At 50.0% G+C, this 26719-nt stretch overlaps 1 long non-coding RNA gene across 1 annotated transcript in view; it reads right to left on the bottom strand.

Annotated features, from left to right (window-relative positions):
- LOC138989501 (uncharacterized) overlaps positions 1-26250 on the bottom strand; it is a 77675-nt gene extending 51425 nt beyond the window's left edge. Inside the window, exons 1-2 of the long non-coding RNA XR_011465798.1 lie at positions 25732-26250; positions 25573-25647 (exon numbers count right to left, since the gene is read on the bottom strand). This is a non-coding gene — a long non-coding RNA (uncharacterized lncRNA). The remainder of the gene's footprint in view (positions 1-25572; positions 25648-25731) is intronic.
- Positions 26251-26719: the final 469 nt, after the last annotated feature.

Here is a 26719-nt window from a genome sequence, read left to right as displayed (position 1 = left end):
TTGGTTGGTTATTAGTCAGTTACTGGTTGTTTGGTTGTTGGCTGGCTGTTTTCTGAGACAAACCCCTGCCCTCCACACTCACTCAAGAACTGGATAATCCCATTTATAAGAAGAAGGGAAAAACAAGCATGAGAGGCCCCTAAGGGGAAGAAGGGAGGCAGACATGGTTAGAGAATATCAATGTCATCCAACTGCCTATCAGAATGATTTGATAAACCACAATCCCAAGAATAAGACAGCATATGGTTCTGGAGAAGTCTGTTAGTCCATACACCCCCTCAGACCCTGGTGCATAGCTGGGTCGTTTTCCATGCAAAAATTTAGCCTCAAGTTCTTGGTTTCTGTCCTGTGTCCTCTGGCTTAGAAGCAGAAATGCTTGTAACCCATTCTAAAATGTCTGGTCAACCTTTGGAGATAGTGTCTCTAATCCAAATACACTAGTGGATTTTTCTAAGTGTCTCACAGTCCCCCGAGCCTCTCAATTCCACAGTGGGTTTTGGTCTGTCTCCTACGCTTCAGCCCCAGCCCTGCTTCATGAACCCTGCCCAGCAGCCTTGAGGACTTCACAGCTTGCAGGCTGGACTAGGTCAGCAGCTGCTCTGCTTCCCACCTTGTTAGAAGCTGAAGCTTGCTCTTTAGGAAGTCCATCAAAACCCTTGAAGTCAAGTGTAGATATCCTTTGCCCCTGAAGATATTGATCTCCCATCTCTAAACTGCCTGTGTCCCACAAACAGCAGCAGCAGCAGCGTAATAACGGCTGATGTTGGAACACTTCCTGTGTGCCAGGCACTGTGCATGTATTACCTCATTTAATGCTTGCAACCACCCTAGAAAGAGCCCTATGAAGAATGGGCGCTGGTCCATTTCACCCATGAGGAGGCAGAAGCAGAGAGCGATTAAATAGCTTACCCAAAGTAAAGGAGGGTTTCCCTGGTGGCTCAGTCAGTAAAAAGAAATCCAAATGCAGGAGAGCTGGATTCAATCCCTGGGTCGGGAAGGTCCCCTGGAGAAGGAAATGGCAACCCACTCCAGTATTCTTGCCTGGGAAATCCCAAGGACAAAGGAGTCTGGTGGGATATAGTCCATGGGGTTGCAAGAGTCAGACATGACATAGCAACAAACCACAAAGTAATGGAGCTCATATGAGATGGAGTCAGGATTCAAACCCAGGCTGTGGAGGCCCGTCATCCTTCACCAGGATCACTGCTGTAGGCGCCCTCTTTTCACTTTACTCTGCTTACCATCCAAGCCCAACAGCCGGAGTGATCCATGTATATGAGGTTGTGTGCCCCCTGTTTTCAGAACCCTCCAGTGGCTCTCATCTGACTCAAGAAAAGCCAGGGGCTCACAGGGGCCCCTAGGCCCACATGATCGAGCCCTGCTCCTTCTCTGCTGGCACCTCCTGCCATCTCCCCAGCCCTCTCTCTTCCTTTCCAGCCACACTGGGCTCCTTGCTCTTTCTCCTGCCTTGAACATGCTAGTCTTTCTCCCTGGTTGCTCTCCCCAATCCCCATATCTTGGCTCATTCTCTTCTCAAGGGAACAGTCTACATAAAGAAAAAAGCAAAACAAAACCTGTATTTGTGGCACCCTTACCCAAAGACTCCCTAACCCCATTCCCTAGCTTATTTTCTCCATAAGATTGTCACCAAATAACACATGAGATATGTACCTGTTGCTTATTATCTGTTTCTCCCACTGGAAACAAAGCTCCAGCATGTGCTCATGGATGAACGAGTGAAGCCCCAGGACTCCCCTGAAGACCTTTATTTAAAATCATAAACCTGAGAAATCACTGTTAATCTCTTTCTAAGGATGGCTCCACCTAGGACTTCTGCAGCCCATGTAGGTGGCACCCTGAGGGTTGCTTGAGTGTGTCTGGGGCACTGGGGCCGCTATGTTGAATCCACCAGAACCGTCCTAATGAGAGCCCGCCTGGTCAATGGATCCTGGGCTGGGAAATAGGAATGTGTTACTGAAATGGCCCCGTGGTTTGAGAGCCCCATAGGAACAGGTTCTGGGCTTGAATCCCCCATCACCGTTCTCCAACAGAGAGTAGTCTTTTATTTTCTTATGGCTAATGGCAAGGCTGCACCTGTGGTAACCTCATTAGTCTGTTCCAGAGCTCCACAGAGAGAGGTGAAAGCCTGCCAATTTAGCGAGGGATTTTTCGTCTCAGGCTGCTAGGTGTGGGGGGATTGGGGACTCAGCCAGACTCCAGGCTGAGAATCCACAAAAGTTTGGGGTCCAGCTGATCTGGAGTGAAATGAGCTCAGGGGATGTTTCTTTGTGTCTTGGACCCCACTTGGTAAGTTGAAATTGATCACTGGATCAACCCCCAGCCTCACAGATTTCAGACCACAGAAACGCAGATTCTGTCTCTTTCCCTATAACCCCCTCCTTACTTCCCTTTGTACACCTTTGCTGAGCTGGGACTATCCCAAAAAGGAAGGCTCAGTAACTGCCGGGGCCCTCTGCCCTGCTCATTCTAGAAAGCTATAGGAGCCAGCAGCCACCCCTGTGCCTGGCCTATTCGCCCAACAGGCAGCCAGTTTCATCCTTTGTGGGTCACCAGGTTTTGGAGAATGAGATGTTAAGACCTTTGCAGGAAGGCTGAGGATGCATAAACATAACATCCTTGTTCAAAGGCAAGTCTCTTTGGCATCCTTCTCATGCTGCCGGGTGATGAGGAATGAGTCTTACTTTAGGGACACAGACACTAAAGCTGTGGGCATGACTAGCCCTGAGGGATGCAGGGAAACATTCTCAGGGAATGATCCAGGCCTTGGTACTTGGGAGCTTCTAGTGTGGGAGATATCTTCGCCTCTTAACAAGTAGGTCACTATTGCTCCTCTGAACTCTATTGTTGGATTGAGCTGTGTTGGAGGCAAGATCTGGTTTGGACTTTGATTCAGGGCAGGAGCATGATGTGAGGTCAGCGAGGGGTCAGAGATGGGCCTGAGCTTGATCTCTGCCTCTTCATTCAGAATCATTGTTCTTTACTGTGCTCTTTTCTGAACTCACCACGGCCTCAGTACAGCAGATCCCAGCATGCAGATATTTCAAGAGCAAGAGAAGACAGTTAATTTTATCTTATTTAGAAACAAGCCTGGATGAAGGAGAAATAAACAGGGCCATTCTCTTTGTGGTTTGCTGAGATTCCCTGGAAAGCAAGCTTAGGAGGCCAGAGCCTATGTCAGAGCAGGAGAGACCAACGCCCTCTGCAAGATATGTGCAAACAGAAAGGGCTTCAGAACTGGCTGGAAGTCATGGAGAGGGAAGCAAAATTTCCAGTTTGGGTCCAAGTCTTTTCAGGCCTTGACCTTTAACCTAAAAGCCAGAGAACCAAACTGATCTCCATGATGACCATGGCTCCAGAGGAGACCCATGGGCCAGGAGATGGGGGAAATGCTAGCTTTGCATGGCCAGGGTCACAGGAACCCAAGGAACTGCCCTCCCCTTTGCAGGATAACTAAAGCAAAGCTCCTGGTTCCTCCTCATCCCAAGACCTTATCATGCCCTTGTCTGTGACTTTAATCATTTTGAAAATGAAGTCCCAAAAAGGATTAACTAAGGATGAATCCTGTCACCTCTACTCTAGATGATTCCACAGTGAAATGTAAAGTTATTATTCTGGTGATTTTACTCATTGTTCCACTGATTTTTACTTAAAAAGAATAACAAATTTGAGTCTCAGGCTGGTGATTGCCATGAGGTTCTAAATCCCAGGCCACGAGCCAGGGTTCCTACTTCTCTCTTCACCCCTTCCTCCTACCTCCGCCCAGATCCCACATTGCAGCTTCCACCTACCTGGACCTGGTCTGAGCCCTTCTGCCTTCAGGCCATTCACCCTGCCATGTTGCTTCCCTGCTGAGGCCTAGGTTTTGTCTCAAAATGAAGGGATAAGGCTGGTCCTGGAATGCAGCCCTTCCCTGGTGCCCTGTGGTGGAGGTCAGCCTCTTTGCTGACACAGGGACCAGCTCAGCCCACACGCCCACCTCCCTGGCTCTGTCCTTTGGTCCATCTCCTTGCCTTTCTCTTTTTCTTCTCATTTGGAGACAAAAATGTGTCCCTGCCAAGAGTCACGTTCTCCCAAGGTGCACTTCTCTCAGTGAGGGAGCTACTCCCAACTTCATAAAAATACATCTCCTCCTTCTTATACCTTCAGTACAGCCATTTGGAATTTGGAACTGGACTGGCATCTTAAAGGGACCACGTGTTGTCCTTGCTTTTTCTGAAATCTTTCCCCGAATCTTTATCTGAATAGACCTGGATGTAGACAGAGTAGCCTAAGATCATGAATGATCATTACAATCCCAACAGTTGCCATTTACTGATTGTCACTTGCAGGCTCAGTGCTAACTAAGCCCCTTGGTGATAGCTCAGCTCAGTAACTTGTTGGGGGTGACCTTGGGTCAGCCTGACTGCAGAGGCCACTCCTGAACCACCACACAGAAAGGTTCCTCTCTGCCTTCTCTCTTCCAATCTGCCTGGACCCCGCCCTACAGCACCCACCCACCCAAGCATAGCCAGCTTCTTGGGATCTACTTCACTACACATTGCTTGCCGACACCTCAGGTTCATGAGGCCCCAGAGCCTGTCATCAGCACACGATCATCATCACCCACAATCTACTTGTGTAGCCTGGCTTTCATGCCTTCAAAAGGTCTCCCATTGTATACACCTTAAGTCTCACTGGGACCCCAAGATCTTCCCATCTCTAGGTGCAGTAGAATACGTGTGCAATCCATTTGCAGCCATCACTCACTCCCAAGGATGTTCTTGATTTAGGAAATCTGTACCCAAAAAGAACCAGCCTTTGCTGCGGGTAACCTGACTTGCCACCAAATTCTGAGCGTGGCTCTTCAGTAGCGCAGAGAAGGACCTCAGGGCTCCACCCTCAGACCCCTTCTCTTTTCCGTCTTCATTTACTCCCTACATGATCTCGTGCTATCTCATAGTGACATCCATCTGCCAACAGGTCCCAAACTGAGTCTCTGGCCTGGACCTCTCCCCTAGATTCCAGAATTGCATCTCTAACTGCCTACTTGATATCTCCACTGGGATACAGCTCTGGGGCATGTTCAGATGAATGTATCCACAATCAAACTCCCAGTTCTCATCATCCTCACAACATGCTCTGCCCTCAGTCTCCTCATATCTATGAAAGGTAACTCCATCCTTCCAGTTTTTCAGGCCAGAAGTTTTAGAGTCCTCCTTGCCTCCTCTGGGAATATTACACCCTGCATCTCAGTCACTGGCAAATCCTGCTCGCAATTCCTTCTAAATAAACCCAGAATCCAACCATCTCTTATCACCTCGATTGCTCCTTTGCTGGTCAAAGTGACCATCATCTCTTGCCTAGATTATTGCAAAAGCCTCCAGCTGGTCTCTGCTTCCAGCCTCCCATGCCTCCCTTCAAACTATTCTCATCACCACAGCCAGAACGATTGTTTTTAAAACACAAACCGATCATGTCACATCTCTGCTCAAAGTGTTCCGGGCCTTGCAGCCTCACTGAGAGTAAAGGCCAGTGTGCTTATGGTGGCCTGCAGGGCCTGCCTGATGGCCTGCTCTACTCCTCCCCTGCCTCTTCTTGCCTTCATTCTCTGCCCTGCACACTGGCCTCTGTGTCCTTCCTCCTGCGTGATGGGCTTGATTCCACCTCAGGCCCCTCTCCTTGCTGATCCCTCCGTCTGGAATGCTTTATCCCCTAGATCTTTGTAGCTAGCTCCTCATTTCAGGTTTCCAAATTATCAGCTTATCAGAAAAGGGTTTGTCACCTCCCTCCAGAGAAGAGCAGCCTTGTCACCCCTCACTGCTTTATTTTTCTCTCTAACACTACTGTCACCAGATAGATGGTGTTTGTTTATTAGTCATCTCCCCCTCAACACATGCACACACACAAATACGGACTTTGTCTATTTTCTCCAAACCTATATCCCCAACACTTTGAATAATGCCTTCCATGTAGTGAAGTGAAGTGGAGCAAATTGAAGTGAAGTCGCTCAGTCGTGTCCAACTCTTTGCAACCCCATGGACTGTAGCCTACCAGGCTCCTCTGTCCATGGGTTTTTCCAGGCAATAGTACTGGAATGGATTGCCATTTCTTTCTCCAGTAGCTCTTCCCAGCCCAGGGATCGAACTCAGTTCTCCTGCATTGTAGACAGATGCTTTACTGTCTGAGCCCCCAGGGAAGACATCCATGTAGTGAGTGCTCCATTAAGTATTTAATAAGTGAATGAATGAATGATTTGTCCTCAGGGGTAGGATCAAAGCTGAGGGAATGTTGGGTGTGGAATTTGTTTTGCTTTGTGGGATTTCAAGCTGGTCCAGTGGGTCATTCTCATCAGGCAAACTCCTAACAAGCTCACTGAGCCTCCTGATGCTGTGGGGTGGGGTGTGTCATCAGCACGTAGTCGGACACACTGCTGCCCTTGCAGCAGAATGCTGCCACAGCTGTTGAAACTCGTCGCTAATGGAAGTGAAAGCCGAGAAAGCAAAAATGAACAAAGCAGTGTGCCCTCAGAGAGAGTGTGACATGGCAGCCTTCATGGGGGTTTCAGAATGTGCCAGCCCCACTCCTACATGACCTGATACACAATTAGCTAAAAACAAACCATCACATCTGAGCCCCAGGTTTTGAATGTCTTTTGATAACCTCTCTCCCTGAAGATTATATCAAATTATAGGGAAAAGTCATGGATGATGAACTGCCAAGGTCAGGATGGAAGGAGTAGGTCACAGGACCAAAATCCAGAAAGGTGTTCAGAGAAAATAGTCTGGATTTAGACACTGTACCCAACGCACGTAGCTTCCAACACATGACGGATCAAAGGGTGATCAGAGACAGGAGGAGAGGAGAGTGCGCTGGAGGAATAACTAATACATTTATGTGTCACCCTACCCCAGACCTAACTCTTGGGAAGTACTGGGATAGTCAGTGATCTGGGTTGCAGACTTAGCTTCTCTCCAGCGGGACCGCCCCCACTTGCCCTTCGTACACCTGGCCTCGCTTCCTCGCTTGCCGCAAAAACACAAGGATCTTAAGGCAGATCCTTCAGAGCCTCTCCTGCAAGGAAGCAGCCCCTAATCTGCTTCAAGATCTTTGTCTAGCTGCTTCCAAAGTGCCAAGCTACCCCTCTGCCTCACTCTGGCTACCGCCTATGGAGACATAGGCCCCCTGCCAGAGTGGGCCAGAGGAGGGACCTCTTAACTTGGCACTTAAGCTTCTCAGACAACAAAACAAGATAACTCAGAGATTTCTCTTATCCAAGGAGCACAAGGCCATAAGCAGGTCCACTACATCAAAGGCTCGACACCTGCCTGAGCTTCTCTTTAACTGAGTCCCGGGAGCCAAGCGGGGGGTTTCTGTTTCAGGGTAGCATTGCCAGATTTGGCCAATGAAAATAGAGAAGGCCCATTAAAATTTGAATTTCAGGTAAATAGTGAATGACTTTTTAGTTTAAAAGCATGTTCCGTAAAGTATTGGGCGTATACGTACGCTGAAAAATCATTTCCTTGTTTTCTGAAACCCCAGTTGCATTTGGTGTTCTCTATTTTATCTGACAACCCTATCTGCATGGTTTCTAAACATACCAGCCACACCCCAGTCAGCCTGGATAGATCTGGGCCTGCAGCATGGGACACAACTCTTGACCCCAGTTTCTGTTCCCCACATGCATCCCTTCCAATGGAGCTGGCTGGCCATCCATCAGGGGAGAGAGGAAAGAAAATGCTTGTTGTACACACCTGACTTATATAATGTTATAAATCAACATGATCTCAATTTATACATGGATGCATGAAAGAAATGAAAAAAGAAAATGCGAAGAAGAAACTGCTCATGGCATTGTGCTCCCCAAAGTCAAGGGCACCGGGATCTGTGAAGTGCCTTGTTCAGATAATATACCCGGGAGGAGGAGGTGGCCAGGGAGGGGTGGCCACAGGGAGCAGAAGCAGGAGAGAGGGAAAGGGCCCAGTAGGGCCAGCGTGGAGCTTTGAAGGGGTTTCCGGAAGGTACCACCTGGGAGGCACTGATTTCCTGCAGAGCAGCTGCGAGCCCTGCCCTCCCTGAGGCCTCAGCTGGCTCCCCCTATCCCAGGACAAAACAGGGCCTGAGCTCTGGGACCCTCTCATTTCCCCCTTTAAATTCATCGTCTCTCCATCCTCAGCCCCCTCAATGTTCTGGAAGGTGGTGGACATGGACACCTTGTGGAAAGTTCCAGACATGGCAGAGGCCCCACCGCTCTATCCCCCACCCTCATGTCCTGCTCATAGACCCACTGTGGTCTGACTGGAGGGTAGTAACCAGCACACGTTGGTCTCCCAGGCTCAAATCCCCATCCCTGCCTTGTCCTAGCTGTGTGACCTTGGAATACTTAGCACTCTGCCCATCTGTTTCCATCAGCAAATGGGGACTCAAGTCAGGATGAAATGACTTAATACTCAGGAAGCACAGTGACCAGCCCGGAGAAGGCGCTGTTAAACACTTGGGCTTGTTTTCTATCCCTGCTTCTCCCAAAGGGCCACCTCGATCACGCTTGCTGATTATATTCTTGGTTCTCGCCTTCTCGAGCCCCTCGCTGCCCCTGACATGCGCCTCCCACTATCTCCTCTCATGGCGTCCATGTTGCTTGCCCTGTGACTGTGCTTCTCCGCCGCTGATATCTCTGCTTTCTTCTCAAGGTCCTTTACCTCCTTCGGACTCTTCTAACCAGATCCATTTCTCCAAGGTTCTTTCTAGGCATGATTGTGCTCTCATCTCTGATCCCCTTCCCTTGGAGCTCTCCAGTAACAGATGGGAATGCTAAGAGAGTCTAGCCTTAGACACACACAGAAAGTTCTGCATGGGACACAACCACCATGTTTCCATGGTCATCTCTGCAGACAGGCATCTGAGCCTCAGTAAGGTGAGGGAGCCTCTGCGTTTGACTTTCTACCCTGCTGGAGGATATGTAATCCTTTCCATGGGCATTAACTACTTTTCCAATAGTAATTGCAATGACAGTGTGGTTTTTTGGAGGAGAAGGGATGGATGTCTTCTGACTGGGTTCACAGGCAATTCTGTATTGAACAGTCTGTCTTTAGGATGGGGTGGAAGAAGGACATTCAGAGTATAACAGACGATCTGTGCAAAGGCACAGAGTAAGAGACAGAAGGGACTGAGAGGCCTTGGTGCTTATATAGAAATTTCAGGCCTCACTGGTGGAGACACAGAACATGGGGGAAGCTAAGGAGATCCTCCAGGTTCCCTCAAAATTACTCAGGGGCCGAGTTTGCCTCCCAGTAAGGCAGACCCTGCATTCTCACACAGGATCCCTACGATCAATACGTGGTCAAGGCCAGAGTGACATACCTGGTAGACTCTCTGCGGGCCTGGACTCCGTGTCGCTGTGCCTTCTGAGACTGACTGCAGGGAGAGGGGTGATTCACCGAGGCCTGGCCTCCATTGGGTTTGCCCATAAGCTTGCCTAGGGTACCTGCAGGTCTGCCAGGAGGGGATGAGCTCATCTGAGACTAGGTGATCCTTAATAGCCTTGCAAGTTGAAGGAAGGACTGTAAAATTGGTAGGAAACTTAGACTCATCCTCTAACATTTGGAATCCAGCCATGAATACAACAGAGGCCTGCTCCCACACGTCTAAATATAGGAAAGTACAAATCAAGCTAACAAACTATTAAATATCATGTTCTCTCCTCTTACCCTTGACAAATACACCTTCATGACATCCTGAAGGCCAAGTTTGAATTTAGAATTTGTGGACTCCTTGGAGTTCCCTACTGTATTATGGTGGCCTAAGCAGAGGGCTGGCTTCATAGCTTGGCTCCGTCTGGTAGGGTCTTGAGTACACATGTTTGTACACTCAGCTCACATGTTCAAGCTCCAGGTCCACACACACACACACACAACCCAAAGCCCACCACTTGGTCACCGCTGAGGGTCATAGGTATGCATACCGTAGCACAGTCTACTCTTGTTGGCAAGTCAGGCATAGGTTAGAGATCTGCACTGACCTTGGGATTAAGCTCAGGGAATTGAGCAGGAAACTCCAGGGTCTGAGTACTTGAAGCTAGGTCTGGAGCAGAGCATGTGTGGGTTTGGGGGGAAGTGTCCCTTTACCCACATGGACTCCTGGCTCATGGCTGCTGGACTGTGGCTGGAGGAGAGCAAGAAGACCCCTAACTTGTGGGCCACAGCAAGGGCCACTCTTGTCCCTGGATAGGGGTGCCCACTGAGGGGGAAGGTAGTCAATGAGGAAGAGCCTCCAGATTTCCTAGAAGAGTCCTCAGTGCGCTCAGGCATCTCCCTGTCCCAGACTGGGCATCTGTCCGACACCTCGTGCCTCGGGGTCATTCAGGTGTCACCGTCTCACGCTCCTGACACAGTAGGGAACTTGTTTTTCTCTTCTCTCACTCCCTGACTCTAATCCTCACCAGCCTGTGCCACTTGGCTGGCCTCCTTGGCAGAAAGGTGACAAAAGGAAGTGTCTCTGAAGAGTCAGATCCCTCAGCCAGAACTCAAGCCTCCTTGGGGCCGCGTGAGCCGATGGTTGAGGGCCCTCACCTCCAATCACGGACCCTGATGTCTCTCGCCTCCCACTGCTGGGGTGTGGGTGGCATCACTCAGAGTAGGTTCACCGACAAGAGAAGCAGGAGCTGCCACACTGCTGAGAGCAAGCCTCCACTCTCCTCTCCTGCACTCTCGCTGCTCCCCACTGCCTGGACTGCCCATCTTCATCAAGCCTTACCTTCTAGTGTTTCTCAACATCTACTTTGACTCCAGCCAGCTCACCTCCTCCCCTGCTCCCAACAACTGCTCATCTGCCCCCAGCTCATCAACTTTCTCCTGTCCAAATCCCTTTCATTCTTCAAGGTACACTTTAAATTTCACCTCTATGAAAGCTTCCCAATACTTCCATTAATCCTCCTGATTTCTCACCTGCATGGTTTACCACCTGGACCCCACATTTGGCCCGTGAATTATATTCATGTAGCACTTTATACCATTCGATGTTACTATGGACTAACTAACAGGACTAGAAGAGACCCTAAAGACCATCTCATCCAACCCTCGCTTTTTGAAGATGAGGAAATCAAGAAAAACAGGTTCTGTAACTTACCCAGGCTGAAACTCTTGAAATGACACTAAAACTACAGTCAGCTCTCTTAACCTAATGCAGGACTTCCCCACATCCCCTTGCTGCCCCTCTACATGGAATTTTGTGTCACCCACAAGCTGGGGCTGTCATGCAGGGCAATCACATGATGTACTGATCAGTTGGGCACATGGTGCCTCCCCTTTACCAGCAGGACAGAGCCCAGACCTGCAGCCCACCAGTAGACCCCATGTATTTCAAGTTCCTTGCTATCCATTTTAATAACCACCCAGCCAAAAAAAAAAAAAAAAAAATGTGATTACCAGAGGTCCCTTGGATTTTCTCAGACCAGCTCTGATTTCCTGCTGTATCCCCTTTAATTCAAAAAGAATAAGCCCAATTCCTACTCCACCATGGCAGAAGGCCAGCTTCTCCTGCTGCCAATCCCCATAATCCCTTACATTTTCATTTTGGAAGACCAGAGCGCATCTTAGCAAGCCTCTCCTCTGTCTTTCACAGGGAGAGACGAGAAGGCAAGAGGCTGGCGGGCCACAGCCAGGACGGGCACTTAGTACACAGCCAAGGAGGGCCTGAGTGGAGGGGCCCAGCTTTCACAGAGGGCGGGGAGCAAGGGGAGAACAGACTAGGGGCAGAAGATCCGGGAGTGGCGGGACAAGGATGACCTGCCCAAAATAAGGCCCCTAAACTCCAAGCCAATCACCCCATTCAAAACCAGCCGGAATAGGGCAAAACAAGCATTTTTCTTTTCTCCCTTCTGCTCTAGCTGCCCTGCTCACTGCAAGGAAGAAAGATAGAATAATGAGCCACGTCGTCAGAGAGTGACACCCAAGCAGCTCCGGAAGGCCGTGGGCAGATGCCTGGCTGGGTGGCTAGCTTTCTCTGTTTTCTGGTAGAGGTTTTATAAATATTCGGAGAGTTTGATCTGAGGCTGGTGGTGGGGAGGCGAGGGGAGCAGCAGAAGGGGGAGATAACTCAGCCCATGGGGGTTCTGGGACCTCTCCGAGGCCTGCTTTTCATTAGCGTCTCCAAGACAACGGCCCATCCGCGGCAGATCCCCTCACTCCCTGCAAAGCGTCCTCAGCGCATGACGCCTTTCCTTGAATAGTGAATCTGCTGTGATCAGCCTTCCTCCAAACCCCCTCCCCTCAGCCTGCACCTCCTAGGCTGGAAAAGAGAAGAGAATTATGGGGGAGATTGAAGTCCAACTCTCAGGCTGTTGTGGAGAGACAGAGCCTCAATCTTCCTGCTCCAAGGGTGATGATTGACCCGGGGGGCAGTTGGAGGCTGGGTGGTAATGAGTTTGGGATAACCAGGCTGCAGCAGCACCTCAGTTTCAGTCCCTCCTCCACTTTGCACACCCAGCCTTAACTCTCATCTCCTCCCTGTCTGACCTGACCTTTCCCCTCCGCACATACATTTATTCTTGATCAGGGCAAACGTTTGCAGAGTTCCCAAGGAACAACCTGGCCAGTCATTGTGCTGATAAGTTCCAGATGCCCATGGAAGCACAAGCCCATGTGTGTCTCTGGTTTTCACCAAGATGTCCAGTGGGTTCTAAAAGGGTGGTGTCAGGGAGGCTGGCCAGGGAAGAAAGAGAGGTCCATGTTTGCAAGTCAGTGTGAGAGTGGGCAAGTCTACCCAACGAGGTGGCCGTCTCACCTTGGAGAGAAGAGAGCTGGGCTGGGTGATCAACATGGCCTGGGAGGAATTGTAGACTCAGAACCTGTAACCCCAGCATCGCAGACACTTGGCATTTTCTCCATGCAACTCCATTTCTCTACTTAAAGATCAGCTCCCTCTAGCTGTGGGCTCCATGGGGCTACAGGCAGGGACCCCTGGTCTCTGCTACACACCTGTGCCAGCCAAGCACCTGTGTGTGGCCCTCGGTAACGCCTGTTGAAAGGAGAGTTGTCGGCAGATAGACTGCAGGGTCTGGGATTTCTGGGTTGTCTTTCTAGCCTGTCTTTGTGCTCCTGAGCAGACCTGAGCCCCAGCCTCTCCCAGCCCCTCCTTTCTGTGGAATGCAGGTCACCCCAGCCCTCCTGAAAGGTCTGTACTCAGAGCCAGCCCTGGAGGCTGGGGCGAAAAAGCCAGAGAAGGTCCTCCTGGCTACAAATGGAGCAGAACCAGGAACCCGAGGCATGCGGCTCAGACAAGAGCCACTTCTGCCTTCTTGCTTGTGTTCTTTTTCCCACCAAGATTGGCCCTGGAGGAGCAAACCCCGAGTTCCTCTGCTAGTCTGAGCAGGAAATTCCTGTCAGCTCGTGGGAGAGACCAACCGGGGGAGATATCATCACGTCGATTTCCCCTGAGATACAGGATCGTATCAAAGTCTTATCCTGGCCCTGGGGAGCGACTACTCCCTGCCACCATCCCCTCTGTGGCTCTCTCAAGCAGACCCTGCCAGTCTTCCTCACCCGGAGATGATGTTAGGTTTTCGGCAGTCACCCAAGGAGCAAGGAGGAGTGAGATGATTAACAGTAATTAAGCGTAGCTAACTGGGACACATGGGTGGTTTTGGGGTGCATTCTGGTGGCAAAGTTGTATCAAAGAGGCCGGGACATGCCAGCCCCAAGGGCACAGATAAGTATGGATTAAAGAAGGCAGGGGGATGAAGATCCTTGCTCCTCACATGTGATCCAGGGGCCTGCAGCATGGCCATCAGCCGTAGCTGGCTACAGGGGCAGAATCTCAGGCCCCTGCTGAATCAGGAAATATGTTTTAACGAGATGGCCAGCGGATCCAAGGCACACTTGAGTCTGAGACACATTGGTGCACAGGAAGGGACATGGGGTGCTTCTATCTCTGACCCCACGGATTCTAGTCCAGATCTGCCAGTCGGTAACTGTGTGACATTAGGTAAGTGAAGCCCTCTCTCTGAGCTTCAGTTTCCTCATTTGAAAGCAGAAATGCTGTAGTCTATCCTAAAGGTTTGACTGACGTGACATGGGGCTTGGCACCAGTAGGCTCCAACCCTAGTAAATCGTTGTTGTTTGCTGTTTAGTCACTCAGTCACGTTCAACGTGTGACCTTATGTACTGTAACCCTCCAGGCTCCTCTGTCCATGGAATTTCCAGGCAAGGATACTGGAGTGGGTTGCCATTTCCTTCTCCAGGGGATCTTCCTGACCCAGGGATCGAACCTGTGTCTCCTGCATTGGCAGGCGGGTTCTTTACCACTGAGCCACCAGGGAAGCCCCTAGTAAATGGTAGCAGCACAGAATTGCTTGCTCGGAGAACAATAATAATATCCTTGGCTTCCCCAGGCCAGCTACCCAGGAGGCTGGGATTCAGCCAGACCTCTTGCTGTTATTTCACTTTTGCATTTTCTAGAGAGGATCTATAGACCTCCAATCATGAATCCTGAAGCCAATAGTCATAGCCTTTCATCTCCAGTTTCCCCATAAGTGAAACTAGGACATGAGTGCCCTCGTGGTGGGATGGATGCTGTGGGTGTAGGAGCTGGAGTATGTGGCCAGGCAGGGCCAGGCTGAGAGCTGGGGCTTCTAGGAAGAGATGACACCACCTCTGACTTTGGCAATGGAACCTTATGAACAGCACTTCAACCATTTCCCACGAGCAAGTAGTACAGAGTCTGGGTTTCATTTCTTTTATCATCTCTGTGTTTCCTTGAGACACTATAGGATTCCCATATGGTTGAGGGGGTCGACCCACTCCCCTATGTCCTATCTTGATGTTTCTGTAGCAGTATTTCCCCCCACTTTCCCAGGATAATGTAATGGGGTCTACAGGGAGCTCAAGGTCTTTCTGAATGCTGGGCTCACAGAACTGCTCCCCAGTAATGCTTGGCTGAAGTTACTTTTCACTTTAGTTTCAGGGAGAAGAGAGAAGGACAGTCCCCAGGTATTCCCTGGAATGTGCTGGCTGATGACCTGGATGAGTCATTTAACCTTTCTAAGCCTCAGTTTCCTCCTAAGATGAAAATATTAAGTCAAAGAAATGCCCCAAAGATGCCAGACAAGTCTTTACCCATTCCAGGGATGATGGGATTGCTGAGGGATTAAATGAGGTGATACTGATAAAGAACATGGTCCAGAGAGGGATATATATGGTCAGTACATGCTAGCTGCCCTTTCTGTGGGTTGTTGGAAGAGGTAGGCCTCAGACAGTTGGCCCCGGGCAAAAATCACAAATAAGAGAGTGGCCTCCATTTGCAAACAGCAAAGCCAGCCTTCTGGCTCCTGTACAGGTCAGCAACTGACCCTTCCCTCCCCTACCATCATATTTCTTTCTTTCACACAGAAGTTGAGACTTGTGGCTCGCCAGACAACCTCAACGAGTTTAAAGCTTGAAATCAATATACTCTCAAAACTGCTGTCACATCCCTGCCCCCATGACTGTCGCAGGCCCCTCCTAACCTGGGGATGGTTCTCCCTCCCTCTCCTCCTGTTTCCTCTCCTGCTGGAAGCCAGGCCGCGGCTGAGCCCTCGAGAAGGTATCTCCGCTGCACGTATGCTGGCCCCAGGGGCCCTGCACGGGGCGGACGGGGCTCGTCCTGATCCAGCACAGACTCTCCTCTTCCTGGGTTTGTTAGAAGCCTGACCAGGCCCCCGAGTCTTATGACTTCAACAGATGTTTCTGCTTAAGCAGCCCTGGCATCTTTATGGCCTGTTTTTTCCATTCTTGCTTCTCTTCCTCTGTCCCAGCAGCCCTGAACGCAATTTGGACTTCATTTTCTTTCTAATGGTTACAGGGATAGAAAGGACTATTTTTTTTTGTTTTTCATGTGTTCCCTTTTACTTAGCTTTTCAAGTGACACCCATACACCACCCCCCTGCCCCCCACCCCCACACACACTCCATAGGCAGGCAGATCTGTGCTGCCGGTGTGCATTTGTCAACGTTGCGCTGACATTTATTTTCACTTCAGACTGAACCCCAATTCAAAACTTCCCTCCCTGCCTCCACCAGCACCTCACATTTATCCCCTCTGTGTCCCCACATGGATCACCCCAGGGCCGCTGATTAGCGTGTCTTCCCAACTGCTGATTCTGAAAGCTTGTGCTGGCCTCGGGCTCTGGCCTGTCCCTCCAGTGAGACGTGAAGAGCCGCGTGTCTGTCCGGCTCTGTGGGTCTGGGAAGGTTTTGCCATCTGATGGAGGGAAAGCTAAGAATACAGTGACCCGTATCTCGTCAAACTGCCTGGCCAGCCGGTCTGCCCAGGCTCAGGTGGGGCCAAGGTGACAGCTGTTAAAAAATGGAGCCAGTTTTCCACGGGTACGTGACAAGCTTGAAACCAGTCTGGCCACTCTTCACGTCAACACCTATAATTCCACCTGGCTTGCCACCATTACAGGGTGTTCCCACCCACTGGCCCTATAGGGCTTGGGGTCACTTGCCTTGAGTCTGGTTCCCAGAGCAAAGAAAGCCTGGAGACTGCAGGTGCTCCGCCAAAGGCTGGTCTGTGTCGAAGGCCCCTAGGGCTCAGAACCCTTGATCTCCTCCCAAGACTGCGGTGCAGAGCTGGATTCCTCCTCTGGGCTCCTACCATGGGTGTGGACAGATCTACGCGGAGTGCTGAATGTTGACACCACCTGCTGCCTCACCTGGTTGCCCATTGCCTAAGAAGTGCGTGTGTGCGTGCTCAGTTGCTCCAGTCGTCTCTGACTCTACACAACCCCATGGACTGTAACCCGCCAGGCTCCTCTGTCCATGGGATTCTCTAGGCAAGAATACTGGAGTGGGTTACCATGCAGTCCTCCAGGGGATCTTCCTGACCCAGGGACTGAACCCAGGTCTGCCGCATTGCAGGCAGATTCTTTACCATTGAGCTCCCTGGGAAGGCCCAAAGAAGTGCATCCAACGTTAATTCCTCCAGGTCCCTGCAGCCTTTCTACCTGAGTGTCTGATATACTGACTCACCTCTCAGGACATGCTTAGAGCTGAGCTAACCATCAAGGACTGCTCTCGTGAGCCATCTTCTGCTGACCGTGGGGGAGGGGGAGTCATCAGGATGTCCCATCTTCAACGCCCTTACATGAAGGGCCTTTTCAGAAGGACAATGACAGGGGCCTGAGCTCAGCCTCATGAAGTCCTTACTTGGTGACTGCTCCACTTGAGAAGAGCCAGCCAGCCAGCCTCCCCTCCTCTCTCCACTGTGGTCCTGTCACCGTATACATTACATGCATTGCCATTCTCTTCTCACCTTCCTATTGACACAAGTTAAAACCCTGGTTCCTATTTCTTCATGTTTTGGAGGCTGAGTCGTGACACCCTCCCCACAGTGGATTAAGGGAGGCTGCTCAGGGAAGTCAGCCACAGAGGGGTGAGCTTGGGCTTCAATAACAGGCTGACACGCACATGAGGGCTGCGGGGAGAGGAGGAAGGAGGAAGCCCTGGAAGCAGGGGTGAGGGGTGACGGTCCCCCACGCAGCTCTACCGAGCTGGGCATGCAGAATGGCAGCCACATGCTTCCAGCAGGGTCCTGTGGATGCCCCCTGCCGTTTGCTTCCCTGTCACACATATTCACCAATGAAGAGGGAGATGGGAGCTGGCTCCTTGGCTTTTCCATTCATATGACCCTCCAGAATTCCCCTCCAATGTAGACATATCTCCAGAAACAACTCTATGGTAATGTCATAACCAGAGATCCTGCTGATGGTTCAAAATCAATTCAACATCAACAGCCCCGTTAGTCTGAAGCCGTCCTTCCCTGAGTGTTTGCCTCGCTGTGTGTATGTGAATGGTGGGGGAGGTGAGTGGGGGAGAGGGGGTGGCTTGTTTCATTTCTGCTGCTCTCCAGGGTCCCCCAAATCAAATGTCTGCAACAGCATCTCTCTCCTTGTCGCTGAGGAACACTGGGTACCTGCATCCATGTGAGGCTCTGGCTCTGCCCAGGAAGATCTTTGGGGATCTCCAAGGGCCATTGGATTGGGAATGCTGAGCCCTGGGGAAGTGGGACTGTCTGGCCAGCCAGATACCCAGCATAGCCCTCTGGTCACTTCCCTTTTTCTCCTGTCACTAGGGGATCCCCCAGAGGAATGAAGCCTGGAAAACTAGAACTGTGTGGAGCCAGACAAGATACAGGTGGCAAGTGACCTCCAGACTGTCAGAGAAAGCCCACCCTCCGTGTTCTCTGGAGGTCTCCTTCCCAGAGGGACCTGGCCGAGCCCTTCTTTCTGGACAGCTGTGATGTCGTGTCTCTTCTATCCCAGGAGTGAGGAAATGGATGCTTTCCTCATTCTTCAAGAACCAAACCTCCAAAAAAAAAAAAAAAAAAAGAACCAAACCTCCAGGCTTTCCTGGCAGTCTAGTGGTTAAGAATCCACTTGCCAATGCAGGGGACAGGGGTTTGATCCCTGGTCTGGGAGGATCCCACACATCTGGAGCAGCTAAGCCCATGTGCCACAATTAAGCCAGCACTCGAGAGCCCACGTGCTGCAACAACTGAAGCCCATGCATTCTAGAGCCTGTGCTCCACAGCAAGAGAAGCCACCACAGTGAGAAGGCTGTGCATGGCAACTAGAGAGTAGCCACGACCCACCACAACCAGAGAAGGCAACGAAGACCCAGCATAGCCATAAATAAACAAATAAGTCCTTAAAAAAACAAAAGAACCAATCCCCCTTCCTGCCTTAGGAGGCCCTGCTTTCATGGTTGATAAGGGAACAGCAGAACCCCCAGGCCTTTATTCCACCATATATGTGAGGGTAATGATGCAGTAAGGATGGGGTGTTCAAGGGAAGGGAGAAAGGAGCAAGCAGGTCTTTCTGGAATATCCAAGGTAGGTCTCTGTTGCAAGGAGAGAACTAAGTGACCCTCGTGCTTCAAATATATGCACCCCAGTTTTCAAAGAACCACGGTAGTAATACTAATAATTTTTTGACTGTCATTCAGGGAGATCTTTCTCTATGCCAAGCATTTAGCATATATTTATGTCATTTAATTCTGTGAGGTACCTATGGGGTACAAGTATTGTTATGTCATTTTTCAAATGAGAAAACAAATACTGAAAAGTTAGGTCAATTGCCAATGATCATGGATCTGAGAAGTGGCAGAGCTAGAATTAGACTCCCAGCTCCTGACCCAGAGCCCACAGTCTTTACCAGGCTGCTCATCCACCTGTATAGAGGAGTGACAATATCTACATGGATAATAGCAACTGCTTACATTTACAGAATGGGCTTCCCTGGTGGCTCAGTGGTAAAGAATCCACTTTCAATGCAGGAGACTCAGGTTCAATCCCTCAGTCGGGACGATGCCCTGGAGAAGAGAATGGCAACCCACCCCAGTATTCTTGCCTGGAGAATTCCATGGACAGAGGAGCCTCACGGGCTATAGTCCACGGGGTCACAAAGAGTTGGACATGACTGAGCAGCTAACGCTTTCACATTTGCTGTGTACTTGCCACGTGCCAGATTCTGTTTTATGTGCTTTATATAGATTCACTTAATTCATTGTCACAAAACTCTATTTGCTATTATCTCATTGTACAGATGGGCAAACTGAGGTACGGAGCATTTCTATACTGATTTCCTTCCACAAATATAAATTGAACACCTCTTGTGAGTTAAACACTGCACCAGGGGCTCTGTGTGGGACCCAGAGATGAGTAAGACACCAATCTTATCCTCTGAGTATCAGCACGGTCCATGGCCATGACCAGCAGAATGAACTTGGGGTGGGATTTTGGAACTTGAAATGGAGCATGGTTACAATAGGGCATCCTAAGATATCCTAGAGAGATGGGCATACCTGGAGGTCTCCAAAGCAGAGACCCAAGCGCAGGAGCAAGACAGAATCCTGTGGTCAGATTGAGGCCTCAGGTCACATCTGGACTAGCAGTTGAACAGATAGAACCAGGGCCATTTGATTCTGCCCGCAATGGGGCCTTAAGAACAGGACTCCAGAACCCACCTTCCAGGTTTAGATCCTCACTCTTCTACTCTTCAACGGTATGACCTGGGGCAATTTCATAAACCTCTCTGGGCCTCAGTATTCTCATTTGCACAATGAGGATAATAGCAGTGCCTATCTCATAGAGTTGTTGTGAGAACTCAATGAGTTAATACAGGAGACACCCTTAGAACAGGGCCTGGCCCACAGTTGGCTCTCAGGCTCCCATCAGCCTGTGATCACGTTGGATACTTGAGGCTGAGGCAGGCAGAGGCTCCGGGTAGGGGCCAAGTTGTCTCAGCAATAGAAAAAAACTGTAAAAGGAACCAGTTAGAGCCTGTCCCTGGAGGCTTCAAAGAGAGGGAGAGATGAACTCTGATGGGATACAGAGGGACTTCACAACCTTGGTGGAACAGGCGGACAAACGGGCATTGGGCTCTCCCTTCTTAATCACCAGAGGCCAAGATGCAAGTGCCTGGCACCCGGGCTGGATGGAAGCGGCGCATTTCTCTGGGCTGGCATTTACAGTGTCGCCACTGATGTCCAATTCTGGGCGTGAAGAGAGGTTCCTGCTGCCTTTCCACAGTTTCTCAATCACTCAGGACAGGCTTATTGATCTTTTCCCAGCATCCTCTCTATAAACTTCCCCCAACCTCAGCCTCTGGCTTGGAAGAAAGACGGGGGTGACTGGGGGAGGTGGTGGACAGCAGCCATATTCTGTTGCAGTAAATCCTTCCTAGAAGCCCTGCCTGCTTTCCTAGAAGAGGAGACAGCTGAGCTCATCATCCAGGGCTGGAACAGCCCAGAAACAATCCTTTCCAATCCCCAGAAGACCCCTCAGCAGCTTGAGAAAGGAGTGGCTTGCTGGGGTGCTTTGTTTGTGGACGTGGGACTGTCAGACTGGGCAGGGGCGTCTGGTGACAGAGCGGAGCAGCTGAGGAGCAAGGATGGCCTTTTGGAGGTGGGACAGACATGCAGCCTAAGGGGAATCTTGTGACTGGCCCAGTTCCCCACTCCCACTCTTTAGAGAACTGGCTCCAGGACTTTTCCTATGCACTGGAGACTACGATTTCCTCTCAAATCCCCATTAAACTGTGAGTGAGCCAGTGTGCGCGTGCATACGCAGGCACATGTGAGCCTTTTGCCCCACCTACTTTTAATTTTTCATACTTCTTTGCACATTTCAACCATCTTGTGATTTCCCATGACATTTCCCTTGAACTCATTCTCTTGCCCTGGAGTCTTCCCCTACAGGCTTCTTCTGAAAGCCTCGGGACCTCAGAGGATAGCAAGAGGGTCTTACAATTTGCCTTGAAATGAGAATTTCTTCCTTCTCGTCATTTGAAGGCCACTGAAGATGTGCGTGGGGCCGTTGGGATGAGAAGTGGGTGATGGTGTGGGATGTGACCACTGACCCCTCCCACCCAGACCCAGCTGTCAGGCCTGCAGCACCTGCCTCTCCACCTCGGAGCCTGTTTCCCCTCTGGCCTCCTCTGGCCTGAAGTACCAGCGAAACGGAGACTGGAGGTGTCTAAGGCACACCCCCACGTGGAAGCTTGAGCTTCTCAAAGCTGAGCTGAACTGAGAACCAGTGACCTAGATTTTGCCCCAGATTCTCAGCTGGGAGTCTGCTCAGTGCTGTCCTCTGGCCAGGCCAAGAACAGTATAAGCTCCTTGGCACGCAGGGAGCCCTGGGTCTTTGTGCTAGTCCCTCACGGTGACCTACTGTAATGGAGCAGAACAGCAACACTGAAAATACGAAACATAGACGCTGGTTCCAAACGATGGACGGTTCAGTCCGGAACGCGTGCTCCCAGTTGCCTTCACTGCTCTACCCTCTAATTACAGGCTTCCACAGCTATTAAAGTCACCCTCCCTCTCCTGTCAAAAAGACGATCAAGTCAAAGAGGAGCCAGTTAAGGGCGCCCGTTTTGTCTGAAACAATGCATCTGTGAAGAAATAAGTTGAACACAGCTTTCTTTTCACATTGGTGGGTGTTTCGGTGGCATGGAGGGAAGTCTCAGGGCTACGCAGTCTTGAGTAGATTGCTTGTCCTTGTTTTCCGAGCAAGAGTTGGGAAGTCATGAGGCAGAGTCTGTCTGGCCCACACATGACTGATGGCTGCTGAGGAAGAACTAAGTGATATACGTCTAGGACAATGAGGCAGCCTGAGTTAGTCTCGTGAGTGGGTACAAACTGTTATCTACAATAGCAAAAAATATTAGGCACAACCTAAATATTCACCCACGAGGTATTAGTTGAATGACCATCTATATGATGGAAGACAGTCGATAGAATTATGGGCTAGAAGCAGGCTTAATCTCATGGGAAAATATTCACAACATATCATTAAGGAAAAAGTGGATTATAAGGCAGTATGCATAGAATGTAGCAGTTGTGCAAGAAAAAAATATTGTGTACATTTTTTAACTGGAAGAATACATACAAAAATGTTAACAGTGCTGTCTCTGGGTATTAAGATTTGGCTTGACTTTTATTTTCTTTCTTGGATTTGTCTCTGTTTTTCAAATTTTCTCCCATGAATACATATTATTCCAAATCAGGGGGGAAAGAATTGTATTTAAAAAATTATTATCTCAGGGATCCACAGATGTGTTTCCTGTTTCTTATCCCATGTCTATTCTGCATTTGATTTTGGAGATTCAGATGCCTCAGCCTTTCCCACCACAGACCCTGGAGCAGGGGGGCTGGAGTAGCTGATGTCCTGAACAGTGCCAAGGTGAATTAGTCACTGACAGTAACGACAGCAACAGCTTTGGAAAGATTTCATTTCCATCTGACACTGGGAATTAATTGTACCCAAATCTTTTTTTTTTCCCCCTAATCAGGAATGAGCTTCTCCAAGGGATCTTTTAATATGTATACAGGGGCTTACAGAGGACAATTACAAACCTCAACAGCTGCTCCATGGGTTTTCAAATGGGAGAGTGAATCATCTCTTCTCCCGGCACTTTTTACAGCATCCCATCCCTCAGAGTTTTAAAAACCTGCTGTCACAGTGACATGGGAAGGAGCTGGAAGAGCCATGACCCCTGCTTCTTTCATGGAAGGATGAGGAAGGGAAATGGAGAGAACAAAACTGAGGGGCTGAGACAATCTGGCTTGGTGTGTCTAGTTCCTAGGGCAGGGTCTCACACAGAGGAAGGAGTGCCCAGAGAGTGGATGAAGGGGGTAAGAAGTGAGTTCTCAGGAGGGAACAGCTGGAGCGTGGAGAAGTCTACTGATGAAGAGAGACAGACCTTAGCGCGCACCATTTCTGCCACAGATTTGGTTTTCCCTAGTGGCTCAGATGGTAAAGAATCTGCCTGTAAGGCAGGAGACCTGGGTTCGACCCCTGGGTTGGAGAGATCCCCTGGAGGAGGAAATGGCAACCAGTTCCAGTATTCTTGCCTGGAGAATCCCGTGGACAGAGGAGCCTGGTGGGCTACAGTCCGGAGGGGGTCACGAAGAGTCGGACATGACTGAGCAACTAACACCGTGTAGCTTTTAGCGGCTCCTCATCTAAACAAAACGGCCTAGACTGTCTCCCTCCTCACCACAGGAGTCAGCACTACAAGTGTCCCAGCTGTCCTGGAGGCTCCGTTCATGTCAGTGGCAGATGTTACGGGAAGGGGAGAGCTGCTGCCCTCCAGGCCACCATTCCCGCTTCCAACTCCGTCTGCCACCCCGGCGGTGCCATGTCCCGCTACGGGTGCAGTCAGAGGATGGCTTTTCTCAGTCAGCTTGTCCTTGGAAAGTTCATCCCCTATTGTATTGGAAAATTCCTCTTGTGCCTGTCGCTGAGCACATCAGGAGACCAAGGTTTCCATTTTCTCAGAAGTAATTAGCCAGCTACTGTCATGGAGACTGAGCTTGTTCCTGGAATTTTTTATTTATTCTTTGAAAACTATAATCCAACCCCAAGAGACGAAGTCTGAGGCAGGGGCCTGAGTTCTCCCAAAGTGGAGAAATAAGCTGAGGCTAGGCCGGGCTGTGTCTACACCCACTCAGCCTTACCACTGAAGTCATTTCATGTCATCTGCTCTTAACTGCCTGGGGACATCTGAAGATGGCAGAATAGAGACCACGGAAGGAAGGGCCAGCTGAGGAGCACTTTCTTTATTGAATAAGGCTTCCTCTGCCCTGGCCCTCCGTAAGACTTCTTAGAAGATATATAAATAAATAAAAGGAGATGGACCTAGATCAACCCTGATAGTGGGAAGTCTATCTTATCCTTGCCAGATTACAAGATGGGGAGACACAGAAATATAAAGTACTGGATTTCAGGGGGCCCAAACAGAACAGATTCAACAGAAGATCCTCACTGTTTCAGTTCCTGGGATTTGCTGAAGTGAGGAAGTCAGCTTGGAAAAATAGATGAGAATCCCCTTTGCCCCTGAGAGTGCCACAGCGGGCTCCATGTGATTTTAAATCTAAATTCTCCAGTGTAAGTGGCTCCTGGGGAAGAGAGATCTACTTGTGCACAAAATAGCACTATCAGTAGGAAATCCTGAGGCCCTACTGTCTCATTATCAAAGCTGATGAATGTGATATCAGTTGATATCATTGTCAGATGATGTAAAACAGACCAACCCAAACCTCACATTCATTCCTGTGTCTGTTTAACAAACATTTACTGACCATCTTATATGTACATGAACCAAATATCATGCATTACCTACCATCCCTGAGCTCATAGCACAGGAGGAGGGCATTCAGGGAGATGGGGAAATTACAAAAGGAGGAGAGGGCGGCAGAGGATGAGGTGGTTAGATTGCATCATTGACTGAATGGACGTGAACCTGAGCAAACTCCGGGAGATAGGGAAGAACGGGGAAGTCTAATGTGCTGCAGTCCCTGGGGTCACAAAGCATCAGACAACGACTCAGTGACTAAACAGCAACATGATTAATGCCTAAAGCAAAGTAAGAAGGACAAGCCCCAGGGCACAAAGACGAGGGCTGCTCACTCTACCTACGGCTCCTGGGGCTCTTCACAGTCAAGCAGACTTGTAAGTTGGGGTTGAAAATGAGCAGAAATTTTCCGAGAGTTGAACTGATGTTTTCATTGTAGACATGCTTGTGTTTCACTATGTATCTGAGCTCCAAGAGTCAGGACACAGTGACTGTGGATGACAGCTTTCTGAAGGACATATACACCTCCACCAACAGGAGCCATGGCTGCTCTTTGGCAGTGAGCCTGCCCAAGGGGCTGGTGACCCAAAGCAAGCCATCATGTTTAATGCAGCCAGAAGACACTTCAGACCAGAGTCCTGAACCCAGTGGCATATCCATCCAGGGACAGCTCCTTCTCAGGAAAAGGAGGGTCCAACTCTACTGAAACAACAGGCAAACAGGCCTGGAAAAGATTAGAAAGGGCTTGTACAAGGGTAGGTCCAAATTCACCATGGGTCTCAGTCCCATGGTTATACCCCTCCCTCCCTCTGCCTGTCACATCTGCTCCCTTCTCCCCTGAGCATCTGATGAACACGCACTCAGGATTCAAGACTCGGTTCAAATGCCATCTCCTCTCAGACAACTTTCTCAGTATTCCCAGAGCAAATGATCATCCCCTTACTTACCCCACCCCACCCTTCTTACCTTCATCAGAAGTCACTGCATTCACTTACTTACATGTCAGTCTTCCATAGTGGCTCAGATGGTAAAGAAATCTGCCTGCAATGCAAGAGACCCAGGTTCAATCTCTAGGTCAGGGAGATCCCCTGGAGAAGGGAACGCTACCCACTCCCGTATTCTTACCTGGAGAATCCCATGGACAGAGGAGCCTGGCTGACTATAGTCCATGGGGTCACAAAGAGTCGGACACAACTAAGCCACTAACACTCCCTGAGGGTACATCTCTGGTGTCTACCTGAGTGCCTGGTAAACTTATTGAATGGATGCATGCTGCACTCATGTACTAAGCACGCCCTGGAATCTCTCAATAGAGCAGAAGATATTCTACTGCAAAGCACCCCCTGATAAAAATCCCTGAGTGTCTAATACATATAAAAATATCACGTATAATGAAACTAACGTGTAAGGGGAAGCAAGTCCAGAATTGAGTTTGTGACGGATGCCAGAGCACAAGTCCCAGCCAGGATCGTGCTGAGACCAGAATTCCTCAGAGCCCCTGGGCCACCCCAAATCAGATGAAATTCTAAACAAGCCAGAGCCTCACTGAACAGCTCCACAGTGTTGGGCTCCAGAGTGTTCTGGAAGGTTCTCCTGGGCTATGCCTCCAGAAGGTCAGGGAGGGCAGAAGCCCCACAGGCCCCAGTGCAGTGTCAAGTTCCCCCTCTGCTGTCAGCAGGCCTGGAAGAGCCTTGAAGAAAATGGAGTATTATTATTTGTTTGTTTTTACAGTGACTCATCTGTCGTAACTGGGTTAAAGTCCACTAAGAGAAAAGGAGAACAAAAGACCTCCTGTTAGTGCTGGAAGTTTGCCTCTTAAGATATCACTGAGAGGAACTGGGAAGAAAAAAAAACCCCAGCAGGGCAGAGGAAGCGGCAGGCCTTGAGGAACACAGCGGCACTTTGGAAAGCCAAACACGGCGGCTTTCATCTCCAGCGCCCTTTCTGCGCTGGCCGCTCCCTCGGCTTCTGCGTTGTGACCCGCCGTAGCGCTGACCCTCGGATGCCGGCCAGTGCCCGATTCCCACACTCTGAGAACAGGGGGAGGCTGCCAGGAGCTGTGTCCATGTGGGCAAATCCCTACATCCAGCTGAAACGCCAGGCTGAGAAAGAT

Source organism: Bos mutus, chromosome 10, assembly GCF_027580195.1.
Source record: "Bos mutus isolate GX-2022 chromosome 10, NWIPB_WYAK_1.1, whole genome shotgun sequence".
Taxonomy (NCBI): Eukaryota; Metazoa; Chordata; class Mammalia; order Artiodactyla; family Bovidae; genus Bos; species Bos mutus.
The sequence above is the reverse complement of the archived record's forward strand: the minus strand, read 5'-3'. Positions and strand labels throughout refer to the sequence as shown.